General features: G+C 40.1%; 2 protein-coding genes across 13 annotated transcripts in view; one reads left to right on the top strand and one right to left on the bottom strand.

The window, feature by feature from the left end:
- snrka (SNF related kinase a) overlaps positions 1–328 on the bottom strand; it is a 47,601-nt gene extending 47,273 nt beyond the window's left edge. The window contains exon 1 of one of the 2 annotated variants that reach the window (XM_072570951.1): positions 205–328. The gene's annotated coding sequence lies outside the window, so the exon portion shown is untranslated. Of the gene's footprint in view, positions 1–105 lie in introns of both variants that reach the window. The other variant, XM_072570952.1, reaches the window with a different exon arrangement.
- pomgnt2 (protein O-linked mannose N-acetylglucosaminyltransferase 2 (beta 1,4-)) overlaps positions 284–26,807 on the top strand; it is a 37,426-nt gene continuing 10,902 nt past the window's right edge. The window contains exons 1-3 of one of the 11 annotated variants that reach the window (XR_011960705.1): positions 284–429; positions 8,456–8,635; positions 15,754–15,859. The gene's annotated coding sequence lies outside the window, so the exon portion shown is untranslated. The other 10 variants (XM_072570957.1, XM_072570960.1, XM_072570962.1 and 7 more) reach the window with 10 other exon arrangements.

Below are 26,807 nucleotides of genomic sequence, written 5' to 3'. Positions count from 1 at the left end.
GCAACAAGAAACAAACAGACCCCTGTCACCTCACCCCCACCCCCCTCCCTCACGCTCATACCCGCACTCTCCCGAAGCCGACAGCGGAGCCCTTCATCCGCTCACCTAATCTGACTGAAGGAAAGCTACTGTTTATCGCTTCACACCCGATTTAAACAAGCGACAGACGGACACCCACGGAGAAGGAATGCGCCAGCACCGTACCTGGCCTCTGAGACAAATCCCTCGCTCCGGCGGAATTTTCGGCCGCCGCGCAACCGAAAACCGTGAACAGAAACGAAGACTCGAGGAACCTGCGTAGTCTCCAACTGCGCATCCCTACCCGACGTCACAGACAGCTCGTGGTGTAGGCGGGGCCATTCTTGGTAGCGCGTCACATCTTCTAAGGGGCGGGTCCGTGCTTGGAACGAACATCAAAACACTCACCATGTAAGTTCCTGGAAGGCTTGGGTAAGATTACTCAATCGAAAAAAATTAAAGGCATTTTTCTTGTTTTTGTACTGTGAGTAAATCATCTCTGTCTAATTAAAATGCGGAAGTCAGCTGTAATCTGCAAAAATAAGGGGGTGTTAAATCCTCAATAATATATTTTTTCTTCAGCTGACTCAGTTCTAACTCTAGTTAACACCAGCAGATTGCTTAAAAAGACTCCAGTAAACAAGATGCAAATAGATAGGTGCAGCGGCAAAAAATACAAGCTCATCGCAAAACCGCTGACAGGAGAACTCCGAAAAAATTAACTCCTAAAATACGAGACCAGTGATGCAATCAAAGCATTAAGCTTTTAGGTGTTTGTGACATATTTTCACACCATAACTTTTCTTTATTTTTAATACATTTCGACATGACTCTGTGAAGTACAAAAATTACGAAGAACACGTAGAGCCCAGCGGTTTGAAAGTGGGCTCCACTTATTGCCCAAAGCGAGGACCATCATGAGGGCAGTGCTCACTCAGTACTGCACTGATCTGACAAGGAGGGGTAATCACACGCACCTTTTTAACTGAAGGAAGGGAGCTCCGCATTTCTGAGACGACCTTTCGATCAGGAACCCTTCAGAATGCGGAACTGCACTACCATTTTGATGTACGTTTCTAGTGTAGAAATGTCGGGAAGGTGAACCAGATCCCCTTTTCACAATGGTCAGCTACTGTATGCTGAAATTTAAGGGTCCTGACAACTGCTATCAAATGGTAAATACAAAAGGTAAATGTAATGTTAGGATCCTGGGAGATAGAGTGATAGCTGGGTAAGGTGCCTGCTGGAGAGGATAGGGTATCAGAGATAAGAATGTCAAAGTCGGGGCTGGAGTGTCAGGTGGGTAGGATGCCCAGTCAGTAGGGTGCAAGGTGGATAGGAAGGCAGATAAGTGATGCACTGTTTAGGTCACGGTGGATGGAGGAAATTGGGTCCAGTGGGGTGGTTCAGGGATGTTGGGTGTTGGGCCTTGGAAGGACTGTCTGGCAGTGGGCCTCAGATTAGGTCCAGTGTGGAGGGGCATCGGGTCAGTTCTGATCAGGATAGGGTTGTATTGGATTCAGTAGCAGTGCAGTCACTTCTAGTCCATTCCAGCAGAGAGGTGAGTTGTGTCAGGCAAGGGTGGATGGTGGAGTCTTGTCGGGTCTGGCAGAAGGGATGTCCATGTTACTGGATCATTTTCACATATATCAATCAGCTTTACAGGCATGTCTCAATCAGATTTTAATTAGATTTGGGAAATGAAAATTCCAATTATTTATTACTTTCTGTTTTCTCCTGATAGCTGTCTCTCTGGCAGGGTACATCATACTGAAAGCAACCTCCCAAATAATTGAGGAGCTATCAATTCAAGGTCCATGACATGCTAATGTCATTTATGTTTCTTCAATACTAACATGAGCTGGTAGAAAGGAATGAATTAGCTACACCTGGAAGCTCAAGGTGAACACATTTCTTGTTACCCTATAATTTGTAGTTTGGGCACCTTTGTCCAACTATTCCAGAAATGTGTTCACTAAGCTGAGATGCCCAGTGCATTACTGAGCAAGTGCTAAACTGTCAGAAGTACCCCTTTCAAAAGAGACCTTTCAGCTGAGTGGTTATAAATGATCCATGGCATATTTTGAAGAAACTCAGGGGAGCGCTTCCTGAGGTTCAGCTCAATATTTGTCTTTCGTGCAAAACCTCTATAACAGATTACCTTACATTGTTGTTAGTTGGAGTTTCCTGTGCACAAATTGGTGACCTACTTTTCAATGATGAATACACTTCAAAAGCACTTAACTGGCTATAAAATGCTTTGGATTGTCTTGAGATCATGATAACTGCTGTGCAAATGCATACTTTTTTTTCTTTTTTTTTGTTAGATGCAAATAATGTTTTAACTAGCACTGGCAGTTTCCTCAGCATTGCAAATATGATCTTCCCTCTCTTCCAGGCCCACTCGCTATTGCAAGGGGTATTTTCTCCCTCAGCAATTTCCTTTTTTGTCGGGCTTTTTTGAGGTAAGGGTACCCTGGAATGGTAAACAAGATCAATTCTCTTATTCCTGCAGCAGCACTACTGCTGCATTGTCAAAGCTAGGTGCTGATTCTGAAGAATCCTGCCATGACTTTACTGTGTTTCAAACCCAATGAATGGTTTGCTGCTGTAGGATGCACAGTTAACTAAATCACTAGTACCCTATAATTGGACACTACTCATTCAACAAAATCCCACCAAGTGCAGGAATTACAGCAAATAGCTAATAAAGTGCATGTGGTTTTACTGAGGTATTACTTAGGCAAATGCTTCCACTGCATATCATTTGAGAGTCCACTGGATGAGCAAATCCAGCCTTTTGTGAGAATAGAGACAAGAGCCTAAAAGGAGTACTGCTCTTTCTGGACCTCCTGCCAGAGGAAGACTTTTGGAGCATTTAAAATCAGTGTCCTAAAGATGAAAAGGTGGCCAAAAGATTGTCCTTTTCAATACATCAGTGACCAAGAATGCCCAAATTTTGATATGTTGTTTTAACCCTAAGTTCTGAAATTGCTTCCCTACATCTCTCCATTCCTCTATCTTGCTCTGCAAAATTAAAACTCACCATAAATCCTACCTTTTTGACCAAGTGTTTTATTATCTATACTAATGTTGCTCCGTGTCAGATTTATTTTGATTATTGCTCCTAATAGTATTTTACTAAACTTCCATTTAAAGATGGACAGAATAATAAAATAAACCACAAAGGAGAGTTAACAAATGAGGGGAAAAGATAGAGTACAATAGGAAGCTAGCTGGAAATATAAAAACAGATAGTTTGTTTAGGTGTTTATAGAAGAAGAGTTAATAGTAAATGTTATTCCTACAGAAAGTGAGTCTGGCAGTTAATAATAGAAAATAAGGAAATGGAAGATGAATTGAGCAGGTATTTTGCCTCAGTCTTACTACAGAAGACAAAAGTAATCTCAGAAATAGCTGTAAATCAAGAAATGAAAAGGATGAAGGAACTCAAGCAAATAATGATCTCCAGGGAAGTGGTACTGAATAATTTGTTGAAATTTCAGACTAACAAATAGCCATGTCTTGATGGACTTCATCCTATGATTTCAAAAGAATTGGCTCTTGTGTTAATTACTACATTGGGTTTCACTATCTAAAATTCTCTAAAATTGGGAAATTTTCTTTTAGATTGGAAAATGGCAGGGTACTTAGAAAAGTACAAGGTAATCAGACAAAATCAGCATGACTTTGTGAAAGGAAATATTGCTCATTCAATTTATTAAAGTTCTTAGAGAAAGTAGCAGGTATTGTGCATTCGGGGACTTGATGGATATGCTGTACTTAGATTTCCAGAAGGCATTTGATAAGCTCCCAAATCAAGGATGATTGTGGAAAAATGAAAGCTCATTGTAATGAGGATAATATATTAACCTGGATAATTATATAAGAATTGACTATTTTATGTGCATGAAAAGAAAATGTTCGGCTAAGGCAAATATGGGTCCGTTAAAAGTAGAGTCAGGAAAATTTATAATGGGGAATAGAGAGATAGCAGAGAAGCCAAATCAATACTTTGGGTCTGTTTTCACAGAAGAAGATAAATCTCCTACAAATAATTCTGGAGAAATTAATGGGTATTGATTGATAAAGGCGACTTATTAGATATTTTCTAATCAATGTAATCAGAGATAATATTACACACCTCTGGAACAGTTTGGACTTGAAGCCTGGCCTCCTGGCCCAGAATTAGAGACATTACATTGTACCACAAGAGCTCTTTCATTGAAAGTTGCATATTGGGAGGGGAAATGAGGAAACTGGTGGAGTCCACATTAATGCCCTGGGGTTGTAGTGTTTCGAGGCGGCAGATGAGGCATTCTTCAACCCCATGGCATCAATGTGGACTTCACCAGTTTCCTCATTTCCCCTCCCCCTACCTTACTCCAGTTCCAACCTTCCAGCTCAGCACTATCCTCATGATCTGTCCTACCAGCCAACCTTCCTTCCCACCTATCTGCTCCACTCTCCTCTCCGACCTATCACCTTTATCCCCACCTCCAACCACCTATTGCACTCTTAGCCACCTTCTCCCCAGCCCCACCCCCCTCCCATTTATCTCACCACCCCAGAGGCTCACAACCTCATTCCTGATGAAGGGCTCCTGCCCGAAACGTCGATTTTCCTGCTCCTCGGATGCTGCCTGACCTGCTGTGCTTTTCCAGAACCACTCTAATCTTGACTGATCTCCATTGTCTGCAGTCCTCACTTTTGCCTACAAAGAAATATAGATAGATAAAGTGAATGGCAAATTTGGCAAATGGAGTATAATGTGGGAAAATGTGAAATTGTCCATTTTGGATGAAAAGGAAGCAAAAGAAGCACACTCCTAAACAGTAAGAGACTGGAACAATGTAGGGGGGTCATGGTGTTATCGTGCATAAAGCACAAAAGTCTAGTGTGCAGGTATAGAAAGTAATTAGGAAGGCTGGTAGAATTATGTAATTTATTATGAGAGGAATTGAATACAAAAGCAGAGAATTTGACCCATTTTTGTTCAATTTGTGGTGCTGCAGTAACTCACAAGGTGAACATCTAAGGCAGAGCCTCCAAATTAACCCTTTGTTGCATCTGTATAATTTTTTTTGTTTGTTACATGGAATGTGTGAATGTTTTAAAAGCATCAGAATAATTTTGCAAATAATTTGATAGATCAGATGACCTGTTTTGTGTGTACTTCCAAAATCAGATATATGCTTCTGACATGCAAAACTCCACAAAGTTTACAAAAATGAAAAATATAACTTTGGTCTTCAAATTCTGTTCCATCGAACACTGAGATTGTTACCTTTTCTGTGATGGGAAGAAGAATTTTCACAAGACGATTTGTTTCAGTTGATATTTAATGGCCGTTACATTTAAAGGCAGGATGGATAAACATTTGAAGAAAAAAGAAATAGAAGGTTATGTAAGTGAAGGTCACTCTTCTGAAGCATAATTCCCGACATAGATGTTTGTTGGGTCCAATGGCCTACTTCTGTGCTGTTCATTCTATGTAATGCAATATAAATAAACTTGTGTATTAATCAATCATAGGGTGTTAGATTAAAGCTGTTGGTGTGATTTTTCTCACTGCAGAATGTCTGGCAATGTTCTGTTTTCTCACTGAATTGATTCCAATACTTAATGTGGCTGACGCAACATTACATAAAGGCTAAACCTAATGTGACAGGACTCCGACCTCTCCTCGGAAAACATAGCTATTGTGACAATTCATTCCTGATACTGTGTGCGAAGCTAGAGCATGTCTGAAGCATCTAAATGAGAACAATGAGAAAAATCAATATTCTTTCATCTCTTTGTGCATCGTCAATCTCTTCAATATGTATCTGAATAAGAAGTACTGGCAGTAAGTGAGAAATACTGGAAAAATTCAAATTGACAAACCTCCACAAAAGTTATTTTAAGACATGAGTTCACTTTGATGTCTTATTTGCCGCAGTTTATGGGTGATGATTAAAAGAGTTGCTAAATATCAGCTCAATTTAACCAGTTTTTTTTTAAAAGTGAGGGGGCTAGATTTTCTTCTGAGAATCCATTCCTTCTTGGGTATTTGTGGACACTTGAAGAAAACTGGGTCAAAATACCCCCCCCCTTACAAAAAAAAGCTTTGGGAATAAACCAAAGTGCCACTAACTGCTGAGCAGCAACTCAGCCAGGTGGCTAAAAGTGGACAGGCAGGAAGTTGGAAGAACACAGCAAGCCAGGCAGCATCATGAAATGGACAGGTGTTAAGGCAGAGTTAGTTTTCTATATCCGGTTATGTGAGGAAGGCATAGGACAGAGTTCATACAGAGTTGGCTCTGCTTTTCCTGTGTTGTCCAGCAGAAATTGTTGATTCACCACAGGTGGGACAAAGATAATGTTATTTTAGCAGCAGCTATTGGCACTGAATTTGGTAAAAAAAAACCTTCAACACAATTTAGATAAATGGACATGTTCAAAGTATACTTATTTAACAAATATCCACTATCACTTAGTATGAACACTGCAGTCTTTTTTTGTAAAGCTTGGAATTCAGTTACACATTTATCAGGTGCCCTATTTCTTAGTGCAGTTTCTAGGTTCTTGTCTAGCACAGCATGTAGGACTTTGACTTTATCACAATGACTGCTGAGATCTGTTGCCAAGACATTCCCTTTTTGGGCTGCTAGTTATTGATTGTGTTTGCTTTTTCTTACTGATCAGGACTGGTTACTATGATTAGTTAAACTGATAATGATAACAGTTCCCCCTTTCAATGCTACTGATGTTTCAATGGTACTGAAGTTCAGGATCTGATGAAAATTATATGAATTGATCTGCTTAACATCTTATAATTTTACTAATCAATGCACAAAAAAGGTTAATTGAGCACACACGAATAACAGCATTTTTACCAACATAGCACAGGTAAGTTTCCTGCTACTTGTCCAGCCAGGGCCAAGCTAACTGTTGGGACTTTGCTTTGCAGTGTTTATCTGATGCTAAGTAAAAATTCTAACCCTAATGAAAAGTCATTGACCTGAAAAGTTAATATTGTTTCTCTTTACAGATGCTGCCTGACTAGTTGCGTTTTTCCAACTTTTTTTTTGAAACCCTAACCTCTCTTAATTCTGCAAAGTACCAGGGTGTTTGGTCAACATCAACTGTATCCTGCAAACATGCCTTGGCTCAGTACTACTAAGTCTGTATTAGAGTATCAGTTATTCCAAATGACCATCTCCAGGCTTGTGGACCTCAATCTTGCTTGCTACACAAGGATTGTATAAGATTGCTGTGACTGAGAGAAGTTCAGTCATCAAATGCTTCTTAATGGATCTTACTCGAAACATCAAGGTTGACTGTCCATTTACTTCAGATGCTCTTGCATCTACTTTACTGTCATAGCGGAATTCTCAGCTCCTAAGATAATATTTTTGTAATCTACCCAGGATGGCACATAAACAATCCTTTCTATAAATTGCCCTTTCACATCTTCCAAAGTGACGACAGCTCAAAATCAGATTTTTATTTGGTCAAAGGTTGAAATTAAGTTTGAACAATGAACAAATAAATATATAACATTACTCTAGAAAAGGTGCATATGACTTAGTATACTAACCAGTTTAGATGAAAACAAATATTAAAATATGAAACTACTATTTTGAAGGTAACATATTCTACTTGTTATTCTTTGCTTGTAATCCTTTCCCAACCACAGGAGCTAGCCAGCCATCCTTAGTTTCCTCTGAAGGCTCCAACTGACTTGACTCAACACTCACTAAGCTCCCATAATTTTGAACAGACCTAACTGATTTAGAGTTGAACAGTTGCCCGGGTTTGTTGATTTTAAATTACATATTCAACAGCAACTGCTGCCTGTACACATAACTGAAAATTCACATAATGTGCACTTGTTTGAATGTAGTTCAGCTCTTTCCTCAAGCTTCTGAGATAATTCACAAACTTTGCAACATTTTTATTCAGTAAGACAAGGAGATGTAATTCCAACAGCAGTTGATTTTAAACTCTATTTCTAAAAGCAGCGTACAAAGATTCATCAAATTTTATTTTAAAAAGATTTACCATTAAAATGGAGAAGCAATATAGAATTTGACTTTCATTTCAATAACAACAGACTATTTCCAGCTCTGCTTGAATGAAATAGAAACTTCTCCTGTGTCTGTTACAATGAAAATAAGTTAGAGACAAAAAAACTGCAGATGTTGGAATCCAAGGTGGACAGGTAGGATAATGGAAGAACACAGCAAGCCAGGCAGCATCAGGAGGTGGAGAGGTTAACACTTTGGGTGTAACCCTTCTTCAGGACTGAGCTCCAAAGAGCATTTCACCCAGATCCATCCCCTACTCTGTCCCTGTAACCCTACATTTCCCAGCCCTGAAGAAGGGTTACACCTGAAACATTGATGCTGTCTGACCTACTGGGTATTCATAACATTTTATGCTTTTATTTCAGGTTTGCAGCAATCACAATTTTACACAGCAAGCTCCCGCTCAAAGTAAAAAGATAACAACAAGATAATTTGGTTCAGCAGTGTTAACTGAAGGATAGGTATTAGCCACAACATTGTGAAGAATGCCTTGTTCTTCTTCAAAACATGGCCTTGGTATCTTTTACATTTATCTGAGGAAACAGGTGAGGCCTTGAGTTAATATCTTATCCTAAACACACCATGTCAACTGGAATATTATGTCCAGTTCTTGCTGTCACACTTTTAGGAAAATTATACAAGCTGAAAAGATTTGCACAAATAATTTCAAGATTGAGGGGCTTAAGTTACATAGAATAAATCAGTAATTAGACCTCATTTAGATTATTGTGTAGAGTTCTGGGTGCTACATTTTGGAAGGATCATAGAATATCCCACACTCTGGAAGCAAGCCATTTGGCCTAACAAGTCCACTCCGACCCTCCGAAGAGTATCCCACCCAGACCCATCCCCTACTCTATCCTTGTAACTTTGCATTTCCCATGACAAATTCACCTAGCATGCACATCCCTGGACACTATGGGCAATTTAGCATGGCTAATCCACCTAACTGAACATTTTTGCACTGTGGAAGGAAAACAGAGCACCCAGGGGACCCATGCAGACACAAGGAGAATGTGCAAATTCTACACAGACAGTCATCCAAGGGTGGAATCGAAAAACAGTTCCCTGGCACTGTGAGGCAAGAGTGCTAACCACTGAGCCAATGTTGCGTCCTCTGAACACATTGAACAGAGTGCAGAAGTGGTTTACAAGAATGATTCCCAAGATGAGGAACTTGAGTTATGAGGTAGATTGAAGAAAAAGTTTTCTTGAATACATCAAAGTTGACTGTCCATTTACTTCAGATGCTCTTGCATCTACTTTACTGTCATATAAGAATTCTCAGCTCCTAAAATAATATTTTTGTAATCTGCCCAGGATAACACACAAAAAACCCAAAATATAAATTGTCCTTTCACATTGAAATTAAGTTTGGAACAATGAACAAATAAATATATAACATTACTCTAGAAAAGATGCTCTAGAAAAATATATAACATTATTCTAGAATAGATTGAAGAAGTTGGGATTATTGTCCTTGGAGAGCGGAAAGTCAAGAGGATATCTGATGCAGGTTTTGAAAATCATGAGCAGGCTGGATAGGTTAGGTTGGCAGAAAATGTTTCCAATTATGAAAGGAACAAGAACAAAAAGGCATATGTTAAAAGTGATCTGGGAAAGAAGCAAGGGTGAAGTGAGGAAACTTTTCCAGTGGGTAGATAGAGCCTGGAATGCATGGCCTGGAACTGGGATGGAAGCAATATCAATTGAGGCATTTGAGGGCATTGGATGATTATTTGGATAAAAATAATGTGCAAGAGCATGGGGATGCAGCAGGAGATTACCACTAAGTAATGATGCTCATTTAACGAGCTGGTGGAGGCACAATAAGCCAAATTGTTTCATTGTGTGCCATAATACTAATATGATTTGAGAAATTAGAACTATTTTACTTAGAGAAAAGAAGATTGAGAGGCAGAGGTATTCAAAACCATGAGGGTCTGGGCAGACTGAACTGTTCTTACTAGTGGAAGAATGGAGAATGATAGAAGGTAAGAGTCATAGAGATGTATAGCATGGAAATAGACCCTTTGGTCCAACTCATCCATGTGACCATATATCCTAATGTAATCTAGTTCCATTTGCCAGCAATTTCTATTTTTTTGTCTCTGGTTTACAGCCTCCACAGTTCTTTCAGTTTTTTTTTTAAATGGAGTGATAATCTCAGTTTCTATAACTGAACAATGTTACTGATAGTTTTCCAAGTTCGGGCTCTCCTGTCAACAACTTGTACTGGATGTGATAAGCATAATTGAATTTCCAATTTGCACTCCTGATGAACTAGGCTCCCCACAGAGAATGTGATGTTGGAAATTTATTACAATAGAGTCCTTACGCAACAGCAGCACATTAACTGGCTGCAGTGCTAACAAGTCCAGCCAGATAAGCATTAAAAGACAGAACCAAAATAATATCTATCAGGTAGCTAAATTTAATCTTCAGTAGGATTCAATTATGTGCACTGATTTGTTAAATGCTCAACAATTAATAATGTCAAGAAACAATATGCAGGGCTGTTATATAATTGATCATTCACAAATGTATGTCAGCTATTTCAAGGAATGGTTTAATGTTTGTACAATAGGTGACCATCATAGACTGAAAAAGTCACATGTAAGTTGACCCCAATAAAATCTTCAGAGTCCATGCTGCAGAAAGGCTGAAGCTAATGGATTATGAATTTGCAGAACAGTGAATAAATGGACCGTTGTGTGAGCACCAGAAAGCAGATGATAATGTGGAAAAGTACCAGAACTGTTTGGCAGACAAACAGATCTGTCATGCCTTCATCAGAAGACATCTGATGTTCAAATTAAAATGCAAACAATTCACTTTCAAGTAAAACAATGTTATTCTTCAAAGGTATTTAGAGGAGAAGATATATAGCAGGCAGAGAAAAAGGAGGTGAGCTCTCTCACATTCTGGTTCAACTTTTAAAAGGTGTAAAAAGAACTTGCATTTACTTAGAGACTTTTACAACTTTTGGACATCCTAAACCACTTCACAGCCAATAAAATTCTTTGTCTGTTGGAATGCAGGAAGCGCAGTTGCCAATTTGAGGACATCAGGGTCCCTAATAGAAATATTTTTTTTAAATCCAAATGAGCTCTTTTAGTGATCTTGCTTGATGTATAAAAAGTTAGCTAGGGAATTTGCCCTGCTTTTCTTTGCATAATGCATGAGGATTTTTTCCATTCACTTGTGACAGCAAATGAGGTCTTGGTTTAATATCTCATCAAAAAGACAATCCCTTAAATAGTGCAGCAATTGCTCTGTATTGCATTGGGAAGGTCAGATTGGATTTTGTGGTGAAGTCTCTGAAATGCAATGACTCAGAGGCCAGGGTGCTACCAACTGAGCCATACTGGGCTGGTACTCCTTCACAGTATCTTAACTAGAACAATCTGATATCCTTGGCAACAAGTGAGAATGTTTGCTGGTGATTGCACAATTTTCAGCACCATTTGTGAGTCTTCAGACACTGAAGCACTCCATGCCCAATGCAGCAAAACCTGGACAATATCCAGTCAAGGACTGAAAATTGGCAAATAACATTCATGGCCCACAAATACCAGACAGTGACCAATCCAATAAGATAGAATCTAACCAGTGATGGCTGTGCCGTCACTGAATCACCCACTATCAACATCCTGAGTGTTAGAACCTGAACTGAACTAACCATACTAATACAGTGACTATAAGGGCAGGTCAGAGGCTAGGAATCAGTGAGTAACTCACCTCCTGACCACCCCCCTGCCCCCAAAGTCTGCCTACCATCCACAAGGCACAAGTCATCATGTGATTGAGTATTCTCCACTTTGTTGGATGAGTGCAGCTCTAACAACACTCAAGAAGCTTCACACTATCTAGGATAAAGCAGTCTGCTTGATTGGCACCACATCCACAAACATCCACTCTGTTCATTTTCCCCACTCAGTAGCAGCAGTGTGTACCATCTACAACACATACTGCAGAAATTTGCCAAAGATCCTGAGACAGTTCCATGACCCCTTCCATCTTGAAGAACAGAACCAGGTGAAAGTTCCTTTCCAAGCAATTCGTCATCCTGGTTTGGAAATATATTGCTGCTGTTTCAGTGTCACTGGGTCAAAATCCTGGAACTTTCTCCTAAAGAGTTTTTGGGTCTACCTACAACAGACTGCAGCACTTCAAGAAGGCAGCTCACTACAAAACTCTCAAGGACAACTCGGCAAAAATGCTGGCCCAGCCAGAAAGGGCCACACCCCATGAACAAATAAAAATACATTCTCTCATATAATGGGTATGTGCCTTTATGATTCACAATATCCAGAAATCCACAATATCCATAATATCAGATATTAAATCCACAATATTTCAAAATTTGTGTGTTTTGTTCCAGCCTCCCTTCGTTCTATTCTCATAGCCTCTTGATCTCAGCACTTTTGATCAAGAATGTAGAAGGAAAGATCTATGGGAATGTGCTCAGTCAGGGAAAGTGGAGCAGTCAGTACTGGAATTAGACCAAGATGCATATAAGCATCGTTTGGTAGTATGATTGATGGTTGGTGAAAAGCAAGATGTTGTTGAAACTTTTCATTTTGCACTCATCAGGACAATTCAAGAATGCCAAATTTCAGATGATCCTCGTAATTCATACCAAGGAGAAAAGGGTGGATTTTGGTGGGCATATCGACTCTGGCAGAAACTGGCATGGAGAGAGCAAAGGAGAACTATTTTCAATTGGGCAGCACTTTTTGAGCAAACCTTAGTGCATTAATAGCTATACTAACAACAATTTAAGATCACCAATCAAGCTTATAATGTGTCTCAATTGCACTTGCTAGAAATGACATACATTCATAAACAGGGACCCCTTCTCTGCAGACAAAAGGAATATGTTCTTATATCTGGAATCTTATGATGTTGTGATGAGTGCAAGATGACAGAAACATGAAGCACCAGGGACACAAGGTGTCTCCATGATTAGCACTGCTGTCTCACAGTGCCAGGGACCTAGATTCAATTCCACCCTCAGGCAACTGTCTTTTTGGGGTTTGCAAATTCTCTCCGTGTCTGCATGGGTTTCGTATGGGCTGCTCATGTTTCCTCCTACAGTTCAAAGACATGCATTTTAGATGGATTAGCCATACTAAATTGCGCATAGAATCCAGGGATGTGTAGGTTAAATGGATTAGCTATGGGAAATGCAGGGTTGTGGAGATGTGGTGGGAGATCAGTCTCCAGATGGTATGCTGTTCTATGTGTGGACTCGATGGGCCAAATGGTATGTTCCATACTGTAGGGATTCTATGATTCTATGATAGAAGAATAAATAATCGGTGCAAAAGTAGACCATTTGCCTCTTTGGGACTTCGCCATTCTCTTCCCATACCCTCTGCTTTCTTTAGCCCTAAGAACTAAATCTGACTTCTTTTTGAAAATAATCAATATTTTGGCCTCAGCTACTTTCTGTGGAAGAGAATTCCTCAGACCCACCACTCTCTGGGTCAAGAAATTTCTCCTCATCTCAGTCCTCAATGGTCCACCCTATATACTTAGACTGTAACCCCTCGTTCTGAACTCCAATAGGGAGACCTGGGGAGCATCTTTCTAGCATATATCCTGACTAGTCCTGTTAGAATGGTTTTTATGAAATCCCCTCCTATTCTTGAAAACTCCTGTGAATATAGTCCAATCAACCTAGGCTGTCTTCATACATCAGTCGTGACATTCCAGGAATTCATCTGGTAAACTTTCATTGCACACCTTACATAACCAGAACATCCCTTCTCAGATAAGGTGACCAAACCTGCATGGAGTAATTACATCAAGACTATACAATTGCAGCAAGGCATTCCTCTTGCACATACCATGTACACAATTCGTCTTATGAAGACCAATATATCATTTACCTTCCATCACCTGCTGCTCCTGCCTGCTTACTTTGAGTGATTGGTACGCCCAGGTCCTGTTGCCCCATTTTCCAACTTATCCTAATTTAGATCATCTCCCTTCCTGTTTTGGCTACCAAATACTTCATCTCCATACATTCACCAATTCACTCACTTGCTCAAATCACACTGAAACATCTCTGCATCCTCCTCATAGTTCCCCTTCCATCCAGCAAACATGGGACACATTACATTTTCTTCCCTCATCTAAATCATTTATATAAATTGTGAATAACGGGTCCAATCTCTAGTCCCTGTAGTACCCCAATAGTCACTGGCTACCACTCAGAAAATGGTCCTCAATGGTCCACCCTATATCCTTAGACTGTAACCCCTCGTTCTGAACTCCAATAGGGAGTCCATTTATTTCTACTCTTTGTTTCTGGACTGCTAATCACATCTCTACCCATGTTAGTACATTACCCCTGAACCCATGCTCTTTAATTTTACATGCTAATCTCTTACATGGGGTCTTATCAAAAGTCTTCTGAAGTGTCTCTCTTTTCAGCAATACAAACAACACAATAAACTATAATAGAATAGTATTGAAATTCTGAATTGTTCATCAGCATCAACATTGTCTAGATTTGGTAAAGTTTTGGCGCAGAACCCATTTCCAGTAAGATTCTGGCCCTTTTGGATTTGATTTAAAATAGTGAGGTGGTGAGGGCAGATAAGAGAGTTTTTCTTTTGCTTAAATTGCCACTATTGTGACATCACTTTTGGACTGGGCTGATAGAATACTTGGACTGCTATAAATGCTGATACTTTGTGTCTATAACATGGCTAATGATTAGTGTGCTGGCAAGAAGAGTTTTGCTTGGCATAAGTGAGCAAGTATAATGCTGAATACAAATGGTAGTTGCTTTATGAGAGGGTCAGCATTACAGCAGACAGGAATAAGTCTGGAACAAAAACCAAAATTGCTGGAAAACCTCAGCAAGTCTAGCAGCATCTGTGGAAACAAAGCAAAGTTAATATTTTGAGTCCAGTGACTCTTCTTAAGAAGTGATTGTACCTAGGTAAAGGTACATATACTAAATATGGGGAGGTGGGTGGGGTAAGTAATAGGTGGATACGAAACCTGGAAAGAGAGGAAAACAGTTGGACAGAAAAAGGAATGAATACAGATCAGCCTGGGAAAATGAGTAACTGCCAATGTGGACTGTTAGTGGCTGACAATGGGATTGTTTGTACTAGCAGCCCCTGTGACCACAAGGTATGGCGTGTGAAGGTTAGGAGAAAGACATGAGAGATGCTCATGCACTAAAGTTGTTGAACTTGATATTGAGTCCAGAAGGCTGCAGGGTTCCCAAGTGGAATATGAGGTGCTATTCTTCCAGCTTGTGCTGAGCTTCACTGGAGGACTGCAGCAAGCCTGAAAAAGAGATATTGGCAAGGAGAAACAGTGGTGTGTTGAAGTAGCAGGCAACTGGAAGCTCAGGGTCATTTCTACAGACAAGGTAGGTGTTCTGCAAAGTGGTCACCCAGCCTCCGCCTTGTCTCCCCAGTGTTGAGGAGAATGTATTGTGAACAATGAATACAGTAGGCTAGATTGAGTGAAGTGCAAATAAATTGTTATGTGGTGTCTGATAGTTGCTCTGACTCCATCACACCTGTTCAAATGAAGCCAACTTGTAGCATATATACCAACCTTTTCCTAGCTACATTCATATCTGAAGAAGAGTCGCTGGACCTGTAATATTAATTCTGCTTTCTCTCCACAGATGCTGCCAGACTTGATGAGCTTTTCCAGCAATTTCTATTTTTGTTTCTGATTTCCAATATCTGTAGTTCTTTGGTTCTTTTGAATAAAGTTTGGATATGACATGATTTTTCAACTGCTGTAACCCTTTTTATGCCTCTGCCCCCAGCTTTCTGATAGGATTCTGGACCCTAGATCCCATAAGCCCTAAGAGCTGAACATCAGAAGCACAACTGAAATTTAGAAGGATAAGGGGTGATCTTATTGAAATATGTAAAATTCTGAGGGGGCTGGACAAGGTAGTGTTTGAGAGGCCTTGTCTTTAAATTGGCTACTGTGGAATATTTAATGTAAATATTTTTAACACCATTAACTCTCAATCTTGATGTGTTATAAGAGGTTGAAACATTGAGCATGTAGGCACAGAAAATAAGCTCAAATGATCCATTTTTCACCCATTCGTTTCCTAAATTTCATGAAGCTGTTTTTAGAAACCTGAAAATTGATAAACTGACTAGTATTATTGACCAGACCAAAGCCCCTCAAAATAAATTCAGAAGACAGTCTAGATCCTAACTTTTTCTTCTTTCAAAGGTAAATGTAACATGTTGCAATCCAGATGCAATGTGATTGGTCAATTATTCAACGTTAAGCAAAACACACTTTATTCATAAACTATAGTTAAAATACAGACAAAAGAAAGAAGAAATTGGAATAACAACTCCATTGGAAAATTTAACCCAATTATAAGTTTTTAAACTACTAAACAGTAACTGTTCAAATGTAGTATCATCCCATAAACAACTGCCTTGGCAAAAGCAAATTCAGTAAAATAGATAGTCTCGTAGATCATTCTTCTCTCCAGGAGGAAAAGCATCAAGAAAAAACTGTGAGAGGGAGAGTAGCGGCGAGATATACACTGCAGCTCCCAAACACAGAAACTGCTATTGAAAAACTGAAACTAAAACTCCTGGCTTTGTGGGACCTTGACCCCACCCATTCAGGCTGCTTCTATTGTTCCATCTCTTTAAAAAATTCTCAAGGTCTCACAAGCTGTTTACTTTATTAGATTTGAATAGATAGCTCATTATCTCTTAAAATCTCTCTTCAAAGAAAGGACAAAATATACCTCTTAAAGCCATAGTATTGTCATGCTAGTTGTATGAAAGTGTAACACATTTTTATCAGTTTGAGTACAGATAATATAGTTAAATCCAGAATGAAAAAGATACATATTGCTTTATGGTGTTTGTGAGCACTAGGTTTAGTCTAAGTAACATTTCACAGCTGTGTACAATACCAGCGGAATTGGTGAAACATCCAAAAACTTTTAATGTTGGAAAATATTCCAGGTGCTCAGGGGAGTGTAAGTAGACAAAGGTTGATGGTGTGCCAAAAAGGGTCTCATTAAGACATAATGACCAAAAACTACTTCAGAAAGGTAGGTTTTGGGAGTGTCAATGAAGGGGGCTGAGAGGCTTTGGGAGGTAATACCTGAGTTTTGAGCTTCAGCAGCTGAAGATACACTCATTGATATTGGAGTGAAGGGAACTCAGAATGTACAACACAAGGCCAGATTTGGATACATGCAAAGTTCGTACATACTTTCAGGCTGAAGGGAGTTAGCAAAAGGGCTGACAAGACCATGAAGAGATTTGAAAATAAGTTTGGTGCAGAGACAACATAAAGGGAGCACAGTGGACAATGTCTTAGAATATCAGGAGCAGAGTTTTGGATAAGATGAAGAAGAGGTAATTGTACTCAAAATATTCACTCTGTTTTCGCTTCACAGGTGCTGTCAGACCTGCTGAGTTTCTCCAGCATCTGCTGGAGGAGCATTAATTTATCAAAGATTCCAGGATAGAGTAGTCATGATTTGGAGATGCCGGTGTTGGACTGGGGTGCACAAAGTTAAAAATCACACAACACCAGGTTATAGTCCAACAGGATAGAGTAGCTAAGTCTGGAAATAAAATCACAGTAGGATTTGAGCACCAGTTCAGATGGACAATATTTTGTGGGTAAAATAAAATAAAGAACTGCGAACTGGTGATCTGAAACAAACAGAAATTGCTGGCAAAGCTCAGCAGCTTTGGCAGCATCTGTGGGGAGAACTAATGTTTCGAGTCCGGTGACTATTTTCTTCATATTTTTTAGTGGTCTCGGGACAGAGAGTAGATGTGTGATTAGAAGCTCAGATCGGTTAAAAAGGATATGAGTGTGAGAACGGGGACAATCAATCTAACAACAAAGACTGTGGAGAAGTCCTGAAAAATGTTTATGTCTTCTTAATTAACATTAAATCCAATGCGCCAGTCTACCCTCTAGATTAGAACCCAGACAGCCAATCTCGCCTATTTAAAACGATAGCCTGCAGCACCAGTACTGCAACTAGGGAACAAAGCGCAACACTGCAGCCGTATCTCGAGGTGAAACCCCGTGTTTGACCGAGCCGGGGGTGGGGGCTCTAAAGGTAGTGTACGTGACTTGTGACGTGTCCAAGAGGCAGGAGGTTGTTGTTGTGTTAGTGGCGCCGGCTCGGAGCTGGCATTGGCAGATTGTGACAGTGACAGCGTCTCAGTGAGTACCACAGTGTGGGAACAAATGGAGGCTCTGCTGGTGAAAGAGCTACATGAGACAGAGCGTGAACTATTCCACACACAGTTTAATGATAAGCGTCTGTAACAACAGCCGCAATGTATCTGGTTGGTGAAATGTATCTGAGACATTGCTATGCTGATAGTGTTTCTTTTCGATACAATATGTCCCTGTGATACAATGTGTCTGTTTTTAAATGTGTATTGACATTGCCCGGTAGATATCACGGACTGTTCTGTAAAAAAAACCACTCAGCCTTTGCCAAGTGCTCAATGCTGCTTCTGAAGAAGGAAAGAAATATGGTGATGTGTGAGAATCCGGCCCACTCATCCACCTGCTAGTCCTTTTTACAGAGCAGCCTCTGCCCGAGGCCTAAGAATATTTCTTCCCGCGTTATTGCATGTGGGTGTTATTGATGTTGCTCTTATTTCACGTGCTGTCGGGAGAAAGCAGGGGATTATTCGAAAATATATCAGCCCTGTAACTCCGTTGAAAAGCCAGTGTGAGTGGTTTGTAATATTCATGTTTTGACTCTGATGTGCAAAGTGTGTTGGATCAAAAAGACTAAAAATAATGTATGGCCCAAAAATTTACAAACATTGAAAATTACTCTCTGATCTCATCCCCAGATTTATCTCTTTTCCGGCTGCAGTATTAACGGGAAATGCCATACTAGCAGATAAACTTCACAACTATGATCCAGATATAAGAGCATCCAATTGCAATGCCGTAAGAAGACTTTTAAGAACATGTGGTTATTTTCGCACCTTAACACACTCTTGAGTTCCAAACTACTTAGCATTTGCTATATTATTTTGAAACGCAGTAGTTTCTCAACCTCTTTTTCTCGTCAGAAACGTGGTGATCCTCAGGTTAAACTCACCATTGGTGTCTCTCATGAAAGAACAGCCCTGGTCGCTGCTGTAAAAGTGGCAAGTGCTAAATTCTGATAGTTGATTAATGTGTGTTAATAGTGTAATACAACTACTTGTTGTCTTCCAAAGTCAGCTTCTAATCTCTAGCCTATACTCATCCTTGTTTTTCACACTTTGGTCCCCATTTTTAATATTGTGTAGTGCAAATGAAATGTACTGAGCGTAATTGAACATTGATTAGCAGCCCCACTTTTCAAAATGCATGATGGATGTTCCATTGGTTTCATTTTCTCCTCTCAACTAAAAGCAGTGACTTTTGCTAAGTTCAAATGTGTTCACTGTTAATCTTCATATATCTTACACAGTTTTTTTTTAAAAGTCATCATGTGACCATTTCTGGCTTTCACTCTAAAACCTTTGTGTTTCATTCCTGGAAAGGTTGGGGTTTGGAGGTTAAGCGATTGAAATGTCTTAAATGGATGCACATAATGGGCTGTTGCCAAACTTCACTACATTTTATATCCATGTAATTTTCTTTACTGTTGACTTACATCAGCAGTAGCTCAGTAGATCAAAAGGTTGTGGACTCAAGTTCCACTCCAAACTTCAGCACAATCTAGGGGAACACTCCAGTGTAATATTGATGGAGTGCTGCTCTGTCAGAGGTGCTGTCTTTCAGCTGAAAAGTAAAATAGAGATCATATCTTCCCCCTCAGGTGGATGTCTGAGAGTCTGGGCCATTATTTCAAAGAAGAGCAAGGATGATTCCCCCACTGGTGTCTTGACCAATGTTTATTCCCTCAACACTATTCTGAAACAGGTTCTCTAGTCATTGTCACATTGTTACTTCTGGGAGCTTGCTGTGCACAAATGAGCTGTATTATAACAATCTCTATACTTAAGAAGCACTTGTTTAGCTGCAAACCACTTTGGGATGTCCTGGGAAAGCTTCAATACTGTATAAATGCAAGTCTTTTCTTAAACAGAGCAGTAGTCTTGTAGTGTTGTAACACAGCTACTGATTTCCTGTCACCACCTTTGTTCTACTGGCTAAGACCCATTACATCTCTCAAGCTTTCCATAAAAGATGTGTGGCCTTATAATACCATATATGAACAACACATCATATGTTAACAATAATCCTCCATGTAGCTCATTGGAACAGGTATGGACAATTCAGCTCCAGGAGCCTGATCCCCAGCACCCCCAACCACATCCTGATTGATGTTTCTTAATGTCATTGGACTGCTTTGGCTCTTTACCATTTATACTCTCTTGTAGAAAATACCTATTAATTTCAGTTTTCAAATGTGAAATTCAATTTCTGAGCCTCAGAAGCTTTTTTCTACGAAAAAGTTCCAGATTTCCAAAGCCCTTTGACAAACACCTTCCTGATTTCATTTCAAGCAATCTTAATTACTCTAATTTTAATATTCTGCTCTCTTGTTCTGTACTCTGTCCCATCAAGTGAATACCTGGCTTGTCTATGTAATTTGTTTTCATAACCCACTTTTAGGCCAAGTATCATACTGATGAATCTGTGCTGCAACTCTGTTAAAGTATCCTTCCTGATGTCCATTGCTCAGAAACAAATGCAGTTCTTCAAATGATTTCTAAACAAAGTTTTTTTGTAACTAAAGCATAACTTCAATGTCTTTGTATTCCAGCTATTCTGAGATAAAGCCAGCTTTCTATTAGCTTTTAGTTTTTCCCTCTGTACTTAGTCCAAAACTACTGCAAATCCAACTTCTCTCAAAATCCTTTGGTCTAACATTCTTTAGTGCAAACTGGATAAAATTATTCTGCCATATTTTTGCTCACTCACTCATAACCTATCAATTTCTCTTTACAATGTTCTGCTTCCATCTGCATGATCTGCTGTGCCACTTAAATTATCATGATCAGAAAACTTGGAGGCATTGCTTAACTGGAACCTAATGTAAGACTCTGTCTTCCTTCATCCAGATAATATATAAGTGCAATGAAAAGCTGCAGCCCCAGTACCAATCCCATTCTGCCAATTTGAATACAAAATCATTAACTTCATTCTTTGTCTCCTCCCTCCTTATCCAATTTTCCCCATCCAAACAATCTGGCTGCTGCTAATTATATGTGCCCTCATCTTTGTCAACAGTCTTGTATATGGATTACCTGGAAGTTCCTGTAAACAGTGTCCATGGATATACTCCCTTTATTGTTGGCGATCACATGGGGTAACGCTAACTTCATTCTTTGAGCTCTTCAAATAGAAAAATATCACAGCTGACCAAAGTGTACAAGTTAAGACTATTGGCCTGATTTATTTGTAGATAAATTGGAACAAGGAAGTCAAATGCTGTAGAAAAAGCATAAAAGATCCTGAGGGATCTTGACAGAGTGCATGTGAAGAGAATGTTTCCTCTTGTAGCCGAATCAAGACTAGGGGTCACTATTTTAAAATAAGGAGTCAACCACTTAAGACATAGATAAGGAAAATATTTTCTCATAGCGCGCCATGAGTCTTTAGAATTCTCTCAAAAGGCAATGGAAACACAGCTTTGAATATTTTTAGGTGGGCTGGATGGATTCCTAATGATCAAGGGGGTGAAGATTATTGGGGATAGGCTGGAACCTGGAGGGATCTGATCCGCCATGATCTTATTGAATGGCGAAGCAGTGTTGATAAGCTGATTAGAGCTGAAAATGTGTTGCTGAAAAAGCGCAGCAGGTCAGGCAGCATCCAAGGAACAGGAGAATTGACATTTTGGGCATCAGCCCTTCTCCAGGGGGGAAGAGAGCTTCTTCAAGGAAGGCATCCTTGTAAGAGGATTCGCAGTAGGTTAAAATCTTCGAGGAAGGGCTGATGCCCAAAATGTTGATTCTCCTGCTCCTTTGCTGCTGCCTGAGCTGCTGCGCTTTTCCAGCAACACATTTTCAGCTCTGATCTCCAGCATCTGCAGTCCTCATTTTCTCCTGATAAGCTGATTAGCCTACCCCTGCTCCTAATTCACATGACCCAGATGTAATACACTATCAGAGTTTGGTTGTGTGATGTGTTGAGTTTATTTCTAGGATTTTACTTCAGCTGCATGATCTGCCTCTATCTTGTGAGCTGACATCAAATAAGACCTGATTATGGGAGTAAGCCAGCTGTGCTAATTACACTTTTTTTGTGTTGCATTTGTTAATTCTTTGTGGGAATATTCAAGAAAGGTTTGCAAGTGAAAGTGGCTGGTTACTACCACACTAACCAGATTTAATGTTTTTTCAGATAGAACTTCGGCAAGACCCATTGCACCCTACTACTTTCCCATTTGGCAACCTGCATGAACACCTTGTGATGGAACTCTAAATGTGACCCTTTCTCATTAAGCATTATATGACACTGTATACCTGATCCATATTATCCTTGGTCTGACTCTCATATAGTAACTTGTGATTTCTTGTACTGTGCTTGGTAAACCTCCTACCCACCCCCACTCAGTCCCCATATAGTGCTTCACAGGGTAGACACGAAGAGTCTAGGCCCTGAGAGCATAATCTCAGAATAAGGAGTCACACATTCAAGACAGAAATGAAGAGGGATTTTTCTCTCAGCGAGTAGTGAATTTGTGGAATTCTTTCCTGCAGAGGGCTGTTGAGCCTGTATCATTAAGTGTATTCAAGGCTGTGAAAGTCAGATTTTTAAAAAATCAGTAAGGAAATCAAGGGTTGTGGGGAAATGGCAGGAAAATGGAGTTGTGGATTATCAGATCAGCCATGACCCTATTGAGTGGCAGAGCAGACTGAATGGAATAAATGGCCTACTTCCACTCCTGCGTCTTGTCTTGAAGAGGAATCCAAAACTGTCCTTACTGAGGACTGTAAATATTTAAAAGATGGTATATCTCGCTCCATTTTCAAGTGATTCTGCTAGCAACACTTGTACTGAGCTTGGATTGGGAATAGACACTTCAGATACAATCCACATGCTTTACACTTTGATGGTTTCTGGATGCTGCAGTTGGACAAGACAAGGAACCTAATAAAAAGAAAAGCATTGAAATTAATGCAAATTATTTTTAACAGTACACATGTAGCTGCCCTTTTGATAGGTTAGGACTGAGGTTTCAGCTGTATAACCGTAAGATGTAGGAACAGAAATAGGCCATGCAGGTACAAGCCACTGAAAGCTTTTTGCTTCCACCACCAAATCACCTGAGTTACTTTTTTGCTTTATCCTCCATCTCCAAATCACCTGTGTTTCTGAATTGATTACCGGTTTACGTGCAAAACTCATAAGGGCAGTGCAATGATGACAGAACTGAGGGAAAGGTAGAAGGCCAAATACAATTGGAGTTAGATCGTGAGAGAAGGCATTCCACCCCCCTGGAGTGTCCACTTTCTGTAAGGGCATCGAGAGTTTTGCTGGAAACTGCATTCTCTCACTGTCTCTCTCCCTCTATTTGCAATGTAATTTTGCTTGATTGCACAAACAGAATGCTATTATAAAGTCTTTCCACTGCAGCCTATGAAATAATGCTCGGGTTTGTGGTTGTTCATTCTCTGCAATTCCCTCACTAATTGAATGATCAATGCATGGACTGACTTATCAATAAAGCAGCTGAGGTAAAAGCCCTGAATATTTTTAAGATCCAGCAATAGGTGGACTAGAGATTTTTTTAAATGATCAACTAAAGTGGGCAAAATGGCCTGTACAATCAGAGCAACTTGGAATGTTTCTATGCAGGCTAAAGTGATTCAATGAAACTGTGTCTTTTAAAGATAAAATAGCTCCTATGCCCACTGTTAAGATAATACAGTTAAAGCATCTGTTATTCTCTGCTTTTTGTTGACTGTCCATGGAATACTAGCTGCTTGCAGTAAAGTTAGAAAGGAAAAGACTTGCATTAGTATAGCACTAATAAAAACCTCAGGTCATTTCAAAATGCTTTACAGCCAACTGAATATTTCTGAAAGTAGCCACTGTTGTAATGTACAAAACTGAGCAGCCACTTTGTGCATACATTTGTAATTCTTACATTGCTATTAGATTTATAGATGCTGATTGAGGGATAAATATTGGCCTGTGGAAAATTGGCTGGGCAAAACTTTCTTGCTGTTCTTTAAAATGATGGAACAGAATTTTTTACATTCACCTGAGGTGGCACATTGGTCCTCAGGTTAACCCCTCATCTGGAGGACTGCACTGTGAGCTGGGAATGTTGGCTTTTACATTTTTAGACCTTATGCTCAAGTCACATTATGTTACTAGTGAGATGCAGAAGCCCAGATCAAGTAGAGAATCATGGAATCCATATAGTGTGAAAGCAGGACATTTGACCTGCACCATTGAGTCTACACCAACCCTCTAAGCATTCCACTCAGACCCATCCCCTACCCTATCCTTTTAACCCTGCATTTCCCATGGCTAATCCATCTAACCTACACATTCTAAATATTACGGATCAATTTAGCATGGCCAATCCACCCAACCTGCACATCTTTCCTCACAACTGAGGAAACCTGTGCAGACACAGAGAGAATGTGTAAGGTCCATACAGACAGTCCCGAGGGTAGAATCAAATCCAGGTCCCTGGCACTGTGAGGCAGCAGTGCTAACCAGTGCACTACCGTGCTGCCCATTGAGCTTCACAAAATATAAATTTAAAATCAGCTTAAAATGTCAATCCAGCAGCTTTTGAGCAAGTTGGAACTCTGATCTACAGTTGCTACTGGATACTGAAAGCCAGACTGATAACGTGTCAGTCAGAACCTGGTACTTCAAACAGCTTCAGATTTTTCTTTGTAAAAGCCACTGATGTGTGCTATAACTTTATATCAAACAATAGTCCATATCTGACCATTTGTCAAGATCAGAGTGGTGCTGGAAAAGCACAGCAGGTCAGGCAGCATCCGAGAAGCAGGAAAATTGATGTTTTGGGCAAAAGCCCTTCATCAGCCCTTTTCCTGCTCCTCGGATGCTGCCTGACCTACTGTGTTTTTCCAGCACCACTCTAATCATGACTCTGATCTCCAGCATCTGCAGTCCTCATTTTTGCCATACCTGACCATTTGGCTCTTTCCTTGCAGTGCCACACATTGTGAAATTACTCGATAGGGTCAAAATTTTTCTACTTTCAATCAGGAAAATACAAAAGGGTATTGGTGCTGTAAAAAAATCAGGAGATGGGAGTGAGGGAAATGATGTGGGATGTAATTAAGTGAAGTACACTAGAGGGCCTGATAGCCCTAAATGCTGCAATGTTGCTATTGACCAATAAGTCAGTGTAGACAATTGTTAAGACCTACACTCAGCTTCCAGGTGTTGAGATCAGTTTTGTTGTCAGTACAGGGGATTCAAAATGAAGCAGGCAGTGCCAGGAACAAACACATTTCATGTAATATTAAATTATGTTGAAGTCCAAACATGCTTCAGTGCCTTACAGAATATGCAACAAATATTGGAATAAGAACTGACAGCTGCCTTGTAGCCATGGAAAACAATTTTGACTTATTTTATGACAGCTTTGCTACATGTACTATAGTGTTTCAAGTACTTGTTAAGTAATGAGGCAGTTTAACCTGTCAAATCATTTCTGTAGGATGGTCTACAAATTGTTTAAGTCTGCCCAGATCAGAATTGTGTAACAAGAAGCATGATTGCCATTATGCAGCCCACCAAGGGGTCCTGTGTGTCTAAGCATGCCTTTCTTCAAATTGTAGCTAAGTATAACTAGGAGATTTGGAAAGGAACAGCTCCTCCAGTCAGATGCTGTATCCCCAAGATGTTTGTTGCTGATAAGCTCATTCATGATCGCATGAGTAGCCATTGCAAGAGACAAAGTCTGTGAAGGAGCACTGGAACATGATTGCTTTCACTCAGTCCGAGGCTGCAGCTGCAGGACAGGGACCGGGAGACACTGGCTTGAGGGAGGAACATAAAATGAGTGAGGCAGACCATTTGGGGTAGGTGACTGGGTTTCTATGTGAGTGAGTGAACAAGACTGAGTCAAACATGCAGCCTTCCTAAACCTATCCATTCATAAGGGCAGTGCAATGATGACAGAACTGAGGGAAAGGCCGAAGGCCAAATACAATTGGAATTAGACGGTGAGAGAAGGCATTCCACCCCCCTGGGGTGCCCACTTTCTGTAAGGGCATTGAGAGTTTTGCTGGAAACTGCATTCTCTCTCTCTCTCTCTCACATCAGGCCCAGGAGCAGACCCATGGGATCTTCTGACTTGTCTTCCCCATCTGCACCCTCAGGAGTGAAATGAACAACAAAATGTTTCCAATAACTAAAAAGGGAGTACAACCACCTACAACCAATATTTATATGGTCAATGAATTCCATAGCACTGCAAAATAAACAGTTCACAGGTAAGATGGAAGTGAAGAAACCACTCTGAAAGGCAAAGCACTTCCAGCCCCACTTTCATATGAATTCCACCAAAGCCAACACAGTATGGACTAAGGTCAGTATTAATTGAGCCCAACTCCTTTAGTCCCATTCCTGTAGACTAGCTTTTTTATAAAGGTTCCAGATGTCGCCCTCTCTAGAAAGGGATTTGAACCGAGATGCCCAGAGAATTAGCCTGGGTCTCTGGCTACCTCAAGTCCAATGACATTACCACAACCACTT

This window comes from Chiloscyllium punctatum, chromosome 5 (genome assembly GCF_047496795.1).
Source record: "Chiloscyllium punctatum isolate Juve2018m chromosome 5, sChiPun1.3, whole genome shotgun sequence".
Lineage (NCBI taxonomy): Eukaryota > Metazoa > Chordata > Chondrichthyes > Orectolobiformes > Hemiscylliidae > Chiloscyllium > Chiloscyllium punctatum.
This window is presented reverse-complemented; position numbering and strand designations above follow the sequence as displayed.